This window comes from Ovis aries, chromosome 5 (assembly GCF_016772045.2).
Source record: "Ovis aries strain OAR_USU_Benz2616 breed Rambouillet chromosome 5, ARS-UI_Ramb_v3.0, whole genome shotgun sequence".
Classification (NCBI taxonomy): domain Eukaryota; kingdom Metazoa; phylum Chordata; class Mammalia; order Artiodactyla; family Bovidae; genus Ovis; species Ovis aries.
In genome coordinates, this window is record NC_056058.1 from 95858486 (window position 1) to 95875175 (window position 16690).

General features: G+C 39.8%; 2 long non-coding RNA genes across 2 annotated transcripts in view; one reads left to right on the top strand and one right to left on the bottom strand.

Moving 5' to 3' along the window:
- Positions 1-333: 333 nt before the first annotated feature.
- On the bottom strand, positions 334-5027 carry LOC121819738 (uncharacterized). The gene is made up of 3 exons (XR_006060080.2): positions 4806-5027; positions 3382-3476; positions 334-3268 (listed from the first exon to the last, which is right to left on the bottom strand). It is a non-coding gene; the product is annotated as an uncharacterized LOC121819738 (long non-coding RNA).
- Positions 3707-16690, top strand: part of LOC132659907 (uncharacterized) — a 33929-nt gene continuing 20945 nt past the window's right edge. Inside the window, exons 1-3 of the long non-coding RNA XR_009600940.1 lie at positions 3707-5403; positions 7002-7123; positions 8653-8742. This is a non-coding gene — a long non-coding RNA (uncharacterized LOC132659907). The remainder of the gene's footprint in view (positions 5404-7001; positions 7124-8652; positions 8743-16690) is intronic.

Sequence of the window (16690 nt, forward strand, 5' to 3'; positions counted from 1 at the left end):
CTCTGGATGTATGCCCAGGGGTGGGATTGCTAGATCATATGGTAACTCTATTTTTAGTTTTTTAAGGAATCTCCATACTGTTCTCCATAGTGGCTGTACCAGTTTACATTCTCATCAATAGTATAGGAAGATTCCCTTTTCTTCTAACGTGTGATCAATTTTTAATTTTAGTCATATAAATTTCAAAATTTAATTTTGGAAGAATCCAAAGAGGTCATTATTCAGGGCTCAGCAGTTCTCCAGTAGAACTTTTTGTGATGATGCAAATGTTCGGCACCATCTGATACACATGGCTAGTAAGCATTTGAAATGTGACTGATGTGACCAAGGAACTGAATTTTAAATTTATTTAATTTTAATTAATTAACAGTTAGATTTAAATAACCACATATGACTAGGACTGTATCGAACAACTCAGTTCTACCTTTACACAGACTTGGTTAAGTCTCAACTAATAATACAATAATTTTTCTTTTGTAAGTGACATTTTTGCTGTGAAAAATAAAAATAGAATTACTGAGTCATGTGGAAATAAATATAGATTCCTCTAGCTTAGAATACCTACTTTATCAAATGGAATCATTTACAGGAGAAAAATCAGCATCTGAAATCTTCACATGTTGTAAATGGTATTTTTGGTGTATATGTATGTGTGTATGTATATATATATGTAAATGGTATGTTTTGTGTACATATATGTGTGTGTACATATATATAAGCACATCTCTGTTTTATGCTTATTTTGTGTGTATTTGTGTATGTGTGTACAATTGAAAAATCATAAATTACTCTTTTTGCATTGTTTTACATTAATAGCATGACTTTTAATGATGATGGGAGCTATGTAGGTGTTAGTTGTTAGAAGATGTATCTCTCTCCTTGGAAATCTATGACTGAGGTAGGGAATGATGAGCAGTGCAAGACACAGGTTAACCCTTATAACCTAGTTCTGCCTACTACACAAGGAAAATAGAGGCTGTTCAACACATTTAAAACAAAAAAAAAAAAAGGAGAAAGTCAGCCCTGCTTTTTGACTACCAAGTGATCCTAGCCAACGATGATTTTGTGTTATAAATATGGAGGATGCCTTCCTTCAGGGACCTCCCATGGCTTTTATCTGGTGGAAATGTAGAGTTCACAGCACAGGCTTTCTCTCTCACTCTCTAATTTTTTTAGGAAGAACCTTTCATATTATCATTCTCATGTTGGGGGTGGGGACCTACCAGTTATCACAGCTTGAGTGTGGGGAGAGGGGAGGAGTGGTCTGGTTCAGTTCCCACAAAACATTTCCTAGGGACTTGTTACTTGTGATGAATGCTATGTTCCCTGCAAAAGATTCAGAGAGAAATAAAACAAAGCTCTCCTGTCTCGGTGCTATCTTGTCGGGGGTGCTCTCCCCTGAGGGAGGGAAAAGGGTGAGGCTGGCTGTGGATGGTCACATTTCTTCTCTAGGAGACCACTTAACTACAACAAAAACCAGGCAGCTTTCACCAGATAATTAAAGAAGGAGGATTTATTTTAGAAGGGGTGAGTTTTGAAGATATGGCAGGATGCAGACAAGCCTTAAGAGAAAGTGCAAGTCAGGGGAACTGGGGCTGGCAGAGTGTCTAACAGGCTTAGAAGACTGGGTGGACTGCCTATTTTATACTAAATGATTAACAGAGTATCTATTATGTGTCAGACACTGTGGCCGGTACTAGGATTAAAGTGGCATAGAAGTAGACACTGTTTGCATTTGGAGAGTATATATTTTATCAGGTAAGATGTACCTCAAAGGAATAATTGACTAGTAATTTTTGTATTGCAACTGTTGCATAGTTATATGGTTTTTGTTTCCTTTTCCCCCTTCCTCATTCCACAACCCCTCCCCCATCCAACCTGGAGCCTGACTCATATTGAGGCCAAGAAAACAGGGTGTCTTTTGAAATTTGATTCGAGGAGGAGACAGATGTTCTTTAGCATTATCAAGTGTAGGAGATACACTGAAAGTTGTATCTTGGCCGTATGAAGTTGATAATGGCTTTATACTGAGATTCTAAAAGACTGATCTCAGTGAAAAATCGTTTTCCCTTCTCTTCTGCTCTCAGTGATGGAAAGCTCTGGAATGATGTGGCAATGAAACATTAAGGATCTGAATAAGGAGATATCCAGTGACAGACTCTGTGGGTCTGGTTGAAGGAGATGAGCATGAGGAGAAAGGGGGCATAAAGAGAATCAGAGGCTGTGGGAGGAGGGAGAGACAAAAGGACCCTTGGCTGAGATGCCTGTCTGCTTACATCTTGGGTGGCTGATTGGGAGTGCCATGCATATGTAGAATGTGAGTATCCAGAGGAGCTGAGCATGGAACCATCTCTCCAGACAGTCCGCAATGATTCTAGCCCCTTGGTATTCAAGTCCTTGTGCGGTTTCCTCCCACTTTGGAAAAGTGACTTATATAACCAATATGATATTGTAGAACTGATTGAGTGTGTCTTTGTAGTCAAGGTTGTAAAACATTTGTGACTTCTGCTCTGCTCCCTTGGACCACTCAGTCTGGGAAAATCCAGCTGCCCATTACGAGAACTCTCAAGCAGTTCTATTGGAGAGGTCCATAGGTGAGTCCTTTTGAGTAAGAAATCTTGGAGGCAGATCTTCTAGCCTCAGTCAAGCCTTCAGATAACTACAGCCTGGGCTAATATCTTGCCTGCAACCTCATGAGACCCTGAGCTAGAACCACTGGTTGAGCTTTTGCTGATTATTTGACCCAAAGAAACTGTTAGTAATATATCTGTGTTGTTTTAAATCATTATCCATTGGAGTAATTTATTATGTGACAATAGATAGTTAATACATAAGGAAATGAATTAAACGGGATCCACTCCAAGTTTCCACTGCCCTGTGCGTTCTGCAGGAGGTGAACACACTGTTTTAATGTGAACTATTTGCTCTTTTGAATTCTCTGTGACTGTTTGAGTAGCTCAAACCAGGCCTTTAGGACTATGTACTATACTCCCCAGGCTTCCCAGGTGGTGCTTAGTGGTTAAGAACCCTCCTGTCAACGCAGGGGACATGTTTTCAATCCCTGGGCTGGGAAGATCCCCTGGAGGAGAGCATGGCAATGCCACTCCAGTATTCTTGCCTAGAGAATCTCACGGACAGAGGAGCCTGGCAGGCTACAGTCCATAGGGTCGCAAAGAGTCGGACACAGTTGAATCAGCTTAGAAGTCACACGCTATTCTTCCCCATCCTTCATACAAACGGTCTGATGTTCTGGTTACAGTTTTAAGTGCTGAAAGGAGAAATACAGGGGACAGTGAAGGAACATAGCTCATTGATACTGTTACTGCTTAAATGTAAGAATAATACAGATGTGAGAGACTGAGTAATCTGAATAAAACTTACTGTGTGTACTTGTCTTAAGAATCATCAGCTTGACATTTTCCTGTTGAAAGTATCTTGGTTCTTCTCTCCTCAGTACTATTGACATTTTCTTCTTTCTTAAAAAAAAAAAAAGTTTATTTAAATACATTTCTATTGTAATTTGGATCATATTTTTGCCTCCCTCCCCAAACAAATGTGTTGCTCTCTATTTTGATAATAGAATATTCTAACCACTCTATCTGTATTCTACGTCATTTTAAAAGCCAAATCCTTAAAATTGGCATTCCTTAGCAAATTAACAATGACATACCATAATAGATACTTTGTTATGTTTTCTGTTGTTTAATGTAACAGTTTGGCCATTGCATAAAAGGATATGTACCAGTGATTATAATTGAAATACCATCCTGAGTCACTTTTTAAGTGGAGAAAACCTATTAAAATTAATTCATTACAAAACCCCCACTGTACTCAGCAAGGCAATCTCAAGAAGAATGACACCATGATCTCCCTTGCTCAAATGTTGCTATTTACATATTTAACGTCCTGAACTATTATGGAGATTTCCAAACTATTTAAGCATTAGCAAAAAGCAAGAATATGAAGCTGATACATCTGCCAATTGCTTCTATGTATTTGACTCCTTCTCTCTTTTGAGTGAGTGAGTGAGAATCGCTGGGTCGTGTCTGACTCTTTGCGACCCCATGAGCTATACAGTCCATGGAATTCTCCAGGCCAGTTTAACCTTGTCTTTAAACTCAGAAATATTCACTTGTTTGGCAAGATTATGTTATTAAGAAACGTCAGTTTCTGGCGCCCTCTTGTGGAGAAATGCTCCTGGTATTAGTCTTACTGGCAGCTCAGTTGCAGTTTGTGGAAATCTGAAAGGATGAATCAGTTTCCTGTTTATTTGTACAACATGATTTGAATTTCTGAAACAAATGTGACTCACTACTTGCTCAGCTATAAGACTGAGTAGTTAGGTAAATTTGTATGAAAAAAACATGAGACATTATAAAAAATTCTGATAAAACATTCCTATTAAAACTTTATTAGATGGAATCATTTGTTCTCACTTGTACTGATAATGATTAATTGGCAAAATACCATTGCCTAAATTGGCTACAGGGAGGCTTCCATTCAGCATTTATCTGCTCAGGTTCAGGGTCAGGACTCACCATTGTCAGAAAGTGTGTCCCTGCGGACACAACTTCACAATCCACCCCAGTGCCCATCCTTCCCTACACAGAGGTCTCCCTTGGCCTCTTCTCCACTGACATGTTCCTTTTCTTCCTGAGGTCGGGAAAATTAATTTAGTGACCTTGAGCATGTAAGTTGGAGTTTGAGTAACGGGTAAAGAGATATGCTTATATGCCTAATAACACAAAGCTGGGAATAAAATTAGGCTCTCAACCTGTAGATGATTTCTCTGATTCTATTTGTACCTGCCTCTGTGGACCCTCCAGATGTCTCCCAACGACTCCTGGGTGTTCCCCGAAATTCCCAGAGGAGCTCACAGTCCGTTCTCTCGGCCACTGGGCCGCGCGTGCTTTCCTCATTCCCCCAGCTGCCGAGGATGCACAGGCCATCTGGGGCTGCCTGTGGGTGTGGGTGTAGGCTGCTGATGAATGTATGTTCAGAGGATGCAGCCTCTGACACGCCGAGGCAGCTGGGGTCACTCAGCTGCACCCTGTGGCCGGAAACGTCCCGGACGCTGCGGGTGCGCCGGAGCGCCAGCTGTGCCAAGGTTTCACTCCCTACTGGGATTTCTCAAATCTGTTCTGGCTTCATCTCCCATGGGGGGCAAAAAGGTCTACCCTTGTTTTATGTCTTTCAGATTTCCCAGAGTCGTGCTGACCTCTGAGCCAGGCAGCTCTCTTGCGTTCCTGTTAAAGGCTCTGCCCCTGTGGCTCCAGGTGCCCCCTCGGAGGCAGGAGAGTCAGGAATAGGAGGAAGAGGGGACCTCACCAGGCAAGGGGGACCGCACTTGCCTGCTGTTCCCCTTCTCACTCGCTACTCAGGTTATTTTTATCAGAAGAAACGGTGAGCTTCACTTCTCTTACTTTGCCTAAAGACTCCCCCATCTCAATCCGATTCCTCCTAGCTCGGATTCCTCCATTTGCAGAAATGCTCAGACACGTCGGCGTCTGTTGCGTCCCGGGGGCTCTCTCCCTAGTCACCAGTGATGATGAGGTGATGATGGGGCGTGGTGGCTGCCAGGTTAAGGCAGAAGAGATTATCTTTAGACGGCAGGTTCTGGTGGAGCTCTCGCTTCACAAATGTTTTAGCAGTTGTTCTTGAAGGGAGAATGCATGTCATGAAATTCAGAGGATAGCTTCAAAAGTTCTTGAGTATATTATGAGAGGAGAACATGAAACATGATGTTCTAGCTTTTTTTCTGTTTCATAACGTACTTCCAGCTTGTAATGTGGGTGCATTCCATTACACAGCAAAAATAACACAGAATTATTGTAAAGTTCCTGTTTACAAACATTAAGTTTACAAGAGACTCTTTGCGACCCCATGGACTATAGCCCGCCAGGCTCCTCTGTCTGTGGGGATTCTCCAGGCAAGAGGGTTGTCATGCCCTCTTCCAGGGGCTCTTCCCAGCCCAGGAATCAAACCCAGGTTTCCCGCATTGCAGGCGGATTCTTTACCGTCTTGAGGCACCAGGGAAGCCGGCAAGAGACCAGAGTCAAATAAGTCAAATAAGCCTCTGTGAGTGAGGAGGTGTTTTCTACAGGGAGCTTAGCTTGACTAGGCAGAATTCTGCATTTCTCTGTTTCTTCTGTTTTTCTAGGTAATAATATCACAGGCTCTAGCACTTCCTCAGCTCTGCTTCTAGTGTTTTATGGTGCAGCAACATAAACCTAGGTCTTACTGGCATTTACAGGTAGGTAGCCTGAACACAAGATTGCTTAGTGGAGGCAGCCTGCTGAGTTTTGAATCCAGGTGCTCCACTAACCAGCAAATAACTTTGACAAGTCACACTAGCCCTCTAAACCTCAATTTCCTGATGTATGAAATGGGATAAATAATACTGACAGCACTTCCTCATAGGTTGTGAGACTTCACCAGGGTTATTCATAAAAGCTAGCATAATACAAGACATGCAGAAAAGACCCGAGAAACTCTTGTCCTTACTAAAACAGAATAATTTCTCACTAAACTGAGTTTTTATATGCCAATTATTCCACAATAAAGCTGTTAATAAAAGTGAGGGAAGAAAATTTCAAGTAAAAATTGTCTTGCTAAAACAAACAGCTAAGCTTGACTCCCCAGAATTCTGAGAATTTTTTTCAAAGGAAGTTAAGGTTCTGGGAAAGATGGACGCAAGGGCTGGGCACAGCACTTTGTGGAAGAAGGAGTGTCTGGGGAAAACGTGACTCGGGGTGGAAAAGTGTCCTTGGTGATGAATTTGAATTACCACTTTATTGTATTTTATCTAGGTTAGCACAGTCCAAAGGTAGCCATTAGCTTCACGTTCTGTTGAGTGCTTGAAATGTGGCTAATTTGAATTGAGATGTATGTTAGTGTAAAATACTCAACAGAATTGAAGACTTGGTGTAAAAACAAATGTAGAATAATTTATTTGAAAATTTAAAATATTGATAATGATAATATTTTGGTTATTTTTATAGGAAATATATTGGAGAAGGAAATGGCAACCCACTCTAATTTTCTTGCCTGGAGAATCCCATGGACAGAGGAGCCTGGCAGGCTACAGTCTATCAGGTCGCAAGAGTCGGACATGACTGAGCGAGTAAGCATACACACAGACTCATCTCTAAAAACCCAGTTCTAGAAGTCCATTTGGAGAAGGAAATGGCAACCCACTCCAGTATTCTTGCCTGAAGAATCCCGTGGACAGAGGAGCCTCGTGGGCTGCTGTCCATAGGGTTGCAAAGAGTCTGCCATGACTGAAGTGACTTAGCATGCAGGCATGCACTGGAGAAGGAAATGGCAACCCACTCCAGTAGTCTTGCCTGGAGAATCCCAGGGACAGAGGAGCCTGATGGGCTGCCGTCTTGGGGTCGCACAGAGTAGGACATGACTGAAGTGACTTAGCAGCAACCAAGGAAATAGATTATGAAAATTAATTTTGACTTCTGTTTTTGAAGTTTTTTTTTCTACTTGTGGCTGTTAAAAAATTTAAAATTATATTTAGATTGGATTATATTTCTATAGGACAGAGCTATTATCCAGAGCCACTTATGCCTTTATTTTTTGGTGACCCAGAGATATGCAGGAAGGATGTAACTTCTGGGAGAAATGATACTGAGGCAGGTTACATTTTTAATGTCAAAATATTCCCATTAAATTTGTGAAATTTATATGTATCCAATGCTCAAAAGAGTAAAGTGTGGTTTCAAATATTATGGTTTCTAATTCAGATACCATCAATGAATATCTGTATGGTCTTGCACAAATGTCTGAATCTCAGCTTTTTACCTGCCCCTTGAACCATAGGGGTGATATCATTACCTAGGTCTAGAATCTCAGATGTGCAAAAAATGTTTAGTTGCTCAGTTGTGTCCAACTCTTTTGTGACCTCATAGTCTGTAGCCCCCCAGGCTCCTCTGTCCATGGAATTCTCCAGGCAGGGATACTGGAGTGGGTTTCCATGCTTTCCTCCAGGGTATCTTCCTGACAAATTCAGGAAGATCAAACTTCAGGAGATCAAATTCAGGAGATCAAACACATCTCCTGAATTTCCTGCTTTGGCAGATGAGTTCTTTATCACTGAGCCAGCAGGGGAAACCCATGCAAGAAATACACATTTACTTTTCCATAACTGATATTAATTTCTATTATGAATCCTCAGTCCATCTATTGTAGAAACAGTCTTTAGTCCTTTCAGGGTTCATGTTCCTCCATATACACAAAATGCTCCCCCTTCTTCTAAGTTGTAACAAAGGTAAGGGAGTAGGAACATATGAGAGCTGGGTTGTTCTCCTGCCTGTCTGGGGTTTAGTTATCAAGGCTGCTGTTTCTTTCTTATCCCAGTTGCAGGGCCTCTTCAGGTACCCTAGTTTTCTCTTCCATGCAGACTTTACGGTTAATGGAGAGCAGTCATCCAATTACAAAACCTACCTTCTAAGTGCATTAATGGGAATAAACAAGATGATCCTTGTAAAGTGCTTAGTACAATGCCTAAATAAATTATGCACCTAGTAAAATAAAGTATTATTCTTTTTTTTTTAATATTCTATTTATTTGGCTGAGCTGAGTCTTAGTTGCGGCACATGGGGTCTTTGTTACAGCAGGATGTGGGATCTTTTTTTTTTTTAGTTGTGGCATGTGGGATCTGGTTCCCTGACCAGGGATTGAACCTGGGCCCCCTGCATTGGGAGTGTGGAGTCTTAGCCACTGGACCACCAGGTAAGTCCTGGTAATTATTACTCCTAATGTTATTGATGCTGTTCTTATTCTCAATCATTGCATGCTGGGTTTCCAGAGCTCTGGTTGCCAGAGAAGAGGTGGGTGAAGTTACCATTTTCTTTTGTTTATTTTTCAGTACTGAGAGTGAGGAGATAAACTGAATACACTGTGGGAAACAGGCAAAGCAAAACTTTGGTCTGCAATTATTCTTTATGCTGTTCAAGAGATTAGCAGCTAGGATTGGTGCTGGGAAGACATGTGCGGTTGTGTGGGTAGTGGACTAAAAACTGTAGATCGTCTAAAGTTGAAGGGTGTCATTTAATGGTAGAAATAAATGTCATAAATATTTATTAAGCATCTCTGATATGTCAGTAACATGATAAGTGGTGTGGAGGATACAAAGACTGGAAAATCATAGCTATGCATACATTTTGAAGAATTTACAGATGGAAAATGAAAAATACATACTGCATTTTAAAAATGAGAGATAATAGTGGGTTGGAAGGCTGGTCGTTTCTGTATGATTTCATATGACGATGATACTTTGGTGGGGATGTCAAAACTCAAGGTTAATGCTAAAACATTGAATAAAGAAACTCAATTTGTTAGTGAACTTTGAGCTTTTGTCAGAAACTTATTCTTTCTAACCAAACTCAAAAGAAGCTAATGGATAATTAGAATGTTGGCATATTAATGTACAACGGGGAATATTATTTTCAAGTGATAATGCTTGTGTAAAATTTAGTGATGGATGGCATCACCAACTCGATGCACGTGAGTTTGGGTGAACTCCAGGAGTTGGTGATGGACAGGGAGGCCTGGCGTGCTGTGATTCATGGGGTTGCAAAAAGTCGGACATGACTGAGCCACTGAACTGAACTGAATATTCATTTATTGATACATTCATTTTGTCATCTGGTTGGTACTAGATGACATTAAAGTTTTACTTTAAATATATGAAAGAATTCTTTCACATCAAAATTTTTATCTGTTAATTATTCTTTCACATCAAAATTTTTATCTGCTAACTACATTTTTAAATGCGCAGATTGGGAAGAGTTACCACGTTAAGATTTTAATAGTTAAAGTGTCACAGATCAACATGAGGGAAGCCAGTGTTTTGCAAGAGGATGGTTTGAAAACCACTGTTATAAATTTGAATGATTTATTATCTTGGTGCTTCTCTTTTGTGCATTTGCATTTATTAAGGGGTTAAGACTAGGTCTAATCTTTGATTGAGGTATTAGATTTGGATTAGGATAAAAATAGGACATAAACTTGGAGAGTAAGTGAAGAAGGATAAAGATATGCAGACAGACCTTAACCAAAATACAGAGGAGGATCAATTTACTGACAAGAGAATGTGTTTTTGGAGACTGGGTTTGATAGGCTACATTACCTTACCATATCGTATTAAGCTGCCTAGTGAATAAGAGTATGACACTCATTGGAAAAATCTAAACAAAAAGACTCATAAATCCCTTAACAAGGATAATGGTCTATATATCTTTTTTTATGCCAGTAAAATATTGTTTTGATTATTGTAGCTTCATAGTATCAGAGAAGGCAATGGCACCCCACTCCAGTACTTTTGCCAGGAAAATGCCATGGACGGAGGAGCCTGGTGGGCTGCAGTCCATGGGGTCACTAAGAGTTGGACACAACTGAGCAACTTCACTTTCACTCTTCACTTTTCACTTTCATGTATTGGAGAAGGAAATGGCAACCCACTCCAGTGTTCTTGCCTGGAGAATCCCAGGGATGGGGGAGCCTGTTGGGCTGCTGTCTATGGGGTCGCACAGAGGTGGACACGACTGAAGCGACTTAGCAGCAGCAGCAGCAGCAGCAGCTTCATAGTATAGTCTGAAGTCAGGAAGCATGATTCCTCCACTTTTTTTTGTTCTTCTTTCTCAAGATTGCTTTGGCTATTTGAGGTCTTTTGTGAAATTATTAACTAAGTGGATTAAGGCAGATAGAGAAAGACAAGTATCATGTGATATCATTTATATGTGGAATTAAAAAATGATACAAATGAGCTAATTTACAAAATGGAAGTAGATTCATAGATGTAGAGAACAAACTTGTGGTTACCTAAGGGGAAGGACAGTGAGGGATAAATTAGGAGTTTGGAATTAACATATACACACTAGTATATATAAAATAGGTAAACATCAGGGCCTACTCTATAGCCTAGGGAACTATATTCAATACTTGTGATAAACTATAATGGAAAAGAATCTAAAAAGAGTATATATATATAGATATAGATATAGGCATATATATATGTATATACTCTTATGTTGCTAAGATGCTAAGTATGACATGTCATATAATAAAATTTGTTTGCATTATTTTTCCACCCCATGAAATTCATTTTTATAATGTTAAAGATTTGGATGATCAAGAGGGGTTACTTTGTATTTAATGTCTGTCAGCACTTGTTAAAAGTCACTTTACAAGCAGTTCTTTGAAACATTATTTAGAGAATCAGCCACTCTGAACTGTGATATAGACTATGAATGTGTCTGGTTTTAAGCCTCCTTTGCCTCTCAAAGCTATCTTTTTAGATGATAATTTAACAGATGGGCTCTTTAAGTCAAAAGGTAGCATAACACATCTAATGTAGAGCTGTTATCAAATCTTGTTTCAATATTCCTCCCCCATCTTTGCTAAATCTTATATAATAACATCCAGTTGAATATTAGAACTATAAGGGATGCTGGTTCACATGGTTGCAATCTCTTTGTTTCTCTGGAATCCCCTAAAGGGTTAGGGGAAATACAATTTGAAGTACTCTAGTTATTCTAGGTGACTCCTAGGACTCTCCTAAGGTTATAACCTGGCCTGGATCTCAGAATTCTACTCTGTATCTACAGTCAGGCCCTCATGTGTTCTGATACCTTGTTTGCTTCACAAGCAAAATGTACTTTCTTTATCTGATCCCTTTTCGTTGATTTTGATACTCAGTTTCATAGCATTTATCCTCCCACAAATTAATCAGATATGGCAAATTTATTTTTGTGCCATGAGTTTGGTGAATGTAGCAATGCTGGTTCCTGCCTTCACCGTGTATCCATCCACGTGATGGTTAACTGGATGTGTCGACTTGGCTAGGCCATAGGACTCAGATGTTCCATGTTGGGTCAAGCACTAGTCTAGACATTGCTGTGAAGGTATTTTATGATAAGTTCAACATCTAAATCAGTAGACTTTGGGTAAAGCAAATTAGTCTCCCGTAATGGGGGTCATAGTCACCTCATTGCAAATGAAAGCCTTCAGAGAAAAAGACCAGCTTCCATGAGGAAAAGGAAATTCTGCTTGTAGGCTGCCTTCAGGCTTGAGCTGAAACATCACCTCTTTCTTGGGTCTGCAGCATGCAGACCTAGACGGGTACAAATCAAATCGTGCAGATATCATGCTTGTCAGCTTCTGTAATTATGTGATCCAATTTCTTAAATTCCCCTCTTTCTGTATATGTGTGTATCTATCCAGCATCTATCTATTCTCTCTCTCTCTCTCGATCTAGATCTGGAGTTGCTCAGGAAAATCCTGGCTAGTGTCATCAGTCAGTCAGGATTAATGATCTACCTCTGGCCAAAATTCGTTTAAAATCCTAGAGTTAGCATTTAAAGTGAAAGTGAAAGACTAGAGTCCCATTTCGTAGGTGAATGAATCAGTCTCCACAAGTGAAGAGAAGAAAAATAGAAGTCCAAAAATAAGAAAATCATTTATTCAACGTGAGTTTATTTTTGTCCACTCTTTCACATAGAAGGGGATTTCACAGTGCCAGATTGGGAGCAGATCCAGGTTTTGCTTATACAGTTTAGGGAACTGTCTTCAAGAGACTATAAAACTACTCCTATAAGATTAGGTATGGAAGTGAATATTTAGGTTGAGGAGAGGAATCACAATAATTACAAAAGTTTAAAAGCTGAAAAATACTGCAAGCACAACAAAATTCACTTTTTATTGAAAAGTGAAAGAAAACATGCACTTTTTATTAACTAATGGCCTGATATACCTGTACATTACTCCCCCTCAATAGTTTTTTAGTATATATTTTTGACTATCACTTGAGAATATATAGATAATTTAGTCTGTAAATTTCAAATCATGTTTACCCTCCACTGTGAACAAGCTTCCATGCCAGACACTGTAAGATACGGTCACATGGAGGTGGGACCTTGACTTTTACCTTCCTGTCATGATGGGGGAGCAGGCCTGGTCTTTACTGGAATGACTTTGTTTAAAGTCTTTCCTCTTCTGAGATGACTAGTAATCACTTAACTACATATCCATGAGACTGTAAGGCATATAAATATATCCTGCAAAACTCAAACTAAATGTATCCCAACTTAACTTTCCTTACAGAGTCTAAAAACCCTACAGTCACTCCAGTGCCACCCAACTTGAGGGGACATGTGATGGAAAGGAATTCAGAGAAAGAGACAAAGGAACTTAAGATAAAATATCCTCATTCTGTGATTTTTACAAAAGGATACAATTGTTTGAACATGGCCTTGGAAAGGCCCTGGGTGAATAAGAGCCCCAAAGTTTAAGCCTCTGGCTACCATAGTTACTTGAAAGTCTTTTCTTTTCCCACTTCTAATAATTTTTCAAAGAATCACTTATTAATGTAAATTTATTAATATATTTTCATGCTCTTGGGACTAATATGTGAAAATTTCCATAATTAAATGTAAATATTTATACTGTGAGTATGAGAACTACACATGAATAAGAAATGAAATACCTTTAAATCATAAATTTGCAATGAATATTTTAGAGCAGTGTAATTGAATCTTGTTTATAATTATAGTAGATGTATAATAATAGCTGGTTTTTCCTTTTCTTTCTAATGGCCTTTTTGTTTTTATCCCCAGAAGGGCAGAGGAAGGAATAAGGAAAAAAGTAAAATAGGTCAGGTTTTATCATGGGAGGCTGATTTCAGAATCAAAATATGTAATGGAGCCATTCATAGTTAGAACTGATTTCAAAATAAAATTACCGTTGGCTTTCAAGTGGAAATTTCAGGGAGAAAATGTTAATAAAAATGTAATGATTATAATGGCAACTCTAATGACGATGATGTTATGTGTGTGTGTGCTTAGATGGATGGTTAGATAATCTGTGACACTTAGTTTTTGTCCATAAAGAGGTAGACTAAGATTGGTACCTGTGGAATCGTAATATATTCATATGCCCCTAGCTCATTAAAATGGCGTTGCCGTTATTTCCACATTTTCATCATGTGATAGGGCCACGCACACATGGCACAGGGAATCAGACTGATGGGAACTTTTCGTCAGTTCTAATTCTGCTTTCGTTATTCACGAGACTAAAGGCTCTCTCTATAAAATCCGTTGCTTGCCATCTTCTCATTGGTTCTGAAAGAGACCTATGCGTGAATATGCATAGGAATCTGTGGCAGGCTGTTGCACTGGTGGCCTCTCGATACTAAAGCCTTCGCGTATCCACTCCCACAAGGGCTCTGGGCTCGACCTCATAAGTGGCTGTAGTCAAAGGACATTGAAAAACCAGACCCACACAAGGCTTGTTGAGAACACGCAGGTTCAAGTTGTTCTCTTAGAAAACTCCATGTTGGGACCCAGATATCACAGTGTGAGGAAGTCTAGCATCTCTCTGATGCTATAGAGAGGCCATACAGAATGACCTTGGAGGAGGACACAACACTTCTAGGTGGAAGAAAACCAAGGTGTCTGAGTCAAGTTTGCAGTTGAATGTCACCAAATGAGAGCCCTTAGGTGACACTACATAGATTAGAACCATCCAATCAACCCACAAAAATGTGGAAATAGTGCATCATTGTGGTTTTAAACCAATAAGTTTAGGTTTGTAAAGCAACAATAGATAACGGATTATAGAAAGATTTTTAATTTATTTTTGTTTTTTTGACTGTGCTGCCCAACTTGCGGAATTTTAGTTCAATCAGGGAGTCAACTTGGCCCCTGACAGTGCAGCTTGGAGTCCTAACCTCTGAACCACCAGGGAATTCCTAAGAAAGATTTTTTTAAACCTTCTCACCTGTATATGAAAATCTAAAAGTCTTTCAAAGAGAATTATAGAGCCTTGTTAGGTTGAATGTCCATAAGTATGATGTTCAGCCCTTTACATATTCAGCATTATAATTTTAATAACAAATATTTAAAAATACTTAGATGGTAAAGAATCTGCGTGCAATGAGGGAGACCCAGCTTTCATCACTGGGTCAAGAAGATGCCCTGGAGAAGGGCACTGCTACCCACTCCAGTATTCTTACTGGAGAATTCCATGGACAGAGGAGCCTGGCAGGCTACATGTAGTCCATGGGGTCACAAAGAGTCAGACATGACTGAGAGACTTACACTTTCACTTTTCACTTCAGTCGTTATACTAAACAATATACATTTATTAATTTTAAAATTAATTCAACAGTCCTATGTAGTAAGCACTGTATCCCCATTTTATAGATGAGGAAGCTGAGACTTAAAGATGATAAATATTTTGCCTAAAGTTACACAGCTACCATAGAGTGTGTGAAAGATATACAAGAGAATTATAAAATGCTGTTTGTATCTGCAATGGAATGTGCAGTCTGTGGAAAGAACTATACCCATGACATTCATGTAAGAAGAGACAATATTTGAACATATTAAAGTGTGGAGTTAGTTAAAGGATCTTAGTATTTTAATCAAATTGACACAGATTTAAATAGTGATTCTGCCACCAGCTTTGTGACCTTAAACAATTTATACTGTTTAATATAAACTCTGAGCCTGTTTCCTTGTCTATAGGATGGAGATTAAAAATGTCTCTCTTCCACGGTTGTTGAGAGTGCAACCTCGGCAGTGGAGCCAGGATTACCCGCTTCTGTTGATTGTGCTCATTTCTTTCCAAATTGTGTTCAGGGACACGGCAATTGGTAGCTTACAATCAGCTCTGGTGGAAATATTAGCAGTATGAAAGTGTTAAAAACCTCATTAGCCAAAGGCTTCTAGCCTGTTGTTGTTCTGTTGTCCAGTTGCAAAGTCGTGTCCAACTCTTTGCAGCCCCATGGACTGCAGCACGCCAGGCTTCCCTGTCCTTCACTGTCTCTGAGAGTTTGCTGAAATTCGTGTCCATTGAGTTGGATGGTTGATGTCCATCCAGCCCCATGGCATCCATGGTTGATGCCATGATGGTTGAGTCCATTGGATGGTTGATGCCATCCAACCATCTCATCCTCTGTCGCCCCCTCCTCCTCCTGCAAACTCTGATTTACTGACTGAGGCACAGTAAGGCAGCTCACTCCAAGAAGCTCTGTTGGAGTCCACCCTGAACAAAGGGGTGCAGAGAATGGTGGAAGCGCTGGGTCCTGCCAGAGGATTCTGAGGATGGCCTAAGGGCAGGGGAGATCCCTTCTGGGTTGGCTGCTGTTTCTGAGGCAGGATTAAAAAGAGTGGGGATTTACTAGGGTTTATGTTCTCGACTGGGAACAACCAAAGACATCTGGGAGTGTCATTGGTGAGAAAGTAGTGATCACTCGTAGAGGAGATTGTTAGGACATTTCACAGCCATATAACCTTGGGAGAATCAATTTGTTCCCTAACTTTGCTGACTTTATACATTTGTCTTTTCAACCTGCTCAACAGCAAGGGCTGCTTTTTGTTTTTCAAGACAAGTTTATTTTTACTCTTGCTGTCTCAGAAAGTTTTTCAGAAATCAGCAAACACGACAAATCAGGGCTTTTCAGTTTTTTTTGAAACTCAGTTGTGAAACATTTACCAGCGTATCACAGCTTGTGTGTTCTTGAGTTTCTGTCATGAGAGATTCAGCTGTATTGAAAATTCAGTGAACACCGTCAAGTCCCACATGTACAACTAGTGGAAGCCGAATATCCTCCCCAGCTATTTCTTAGAATCCTCACAAAATGCTTGTGTTTCACAAATTCAGCCTTAAGTATCTGGCT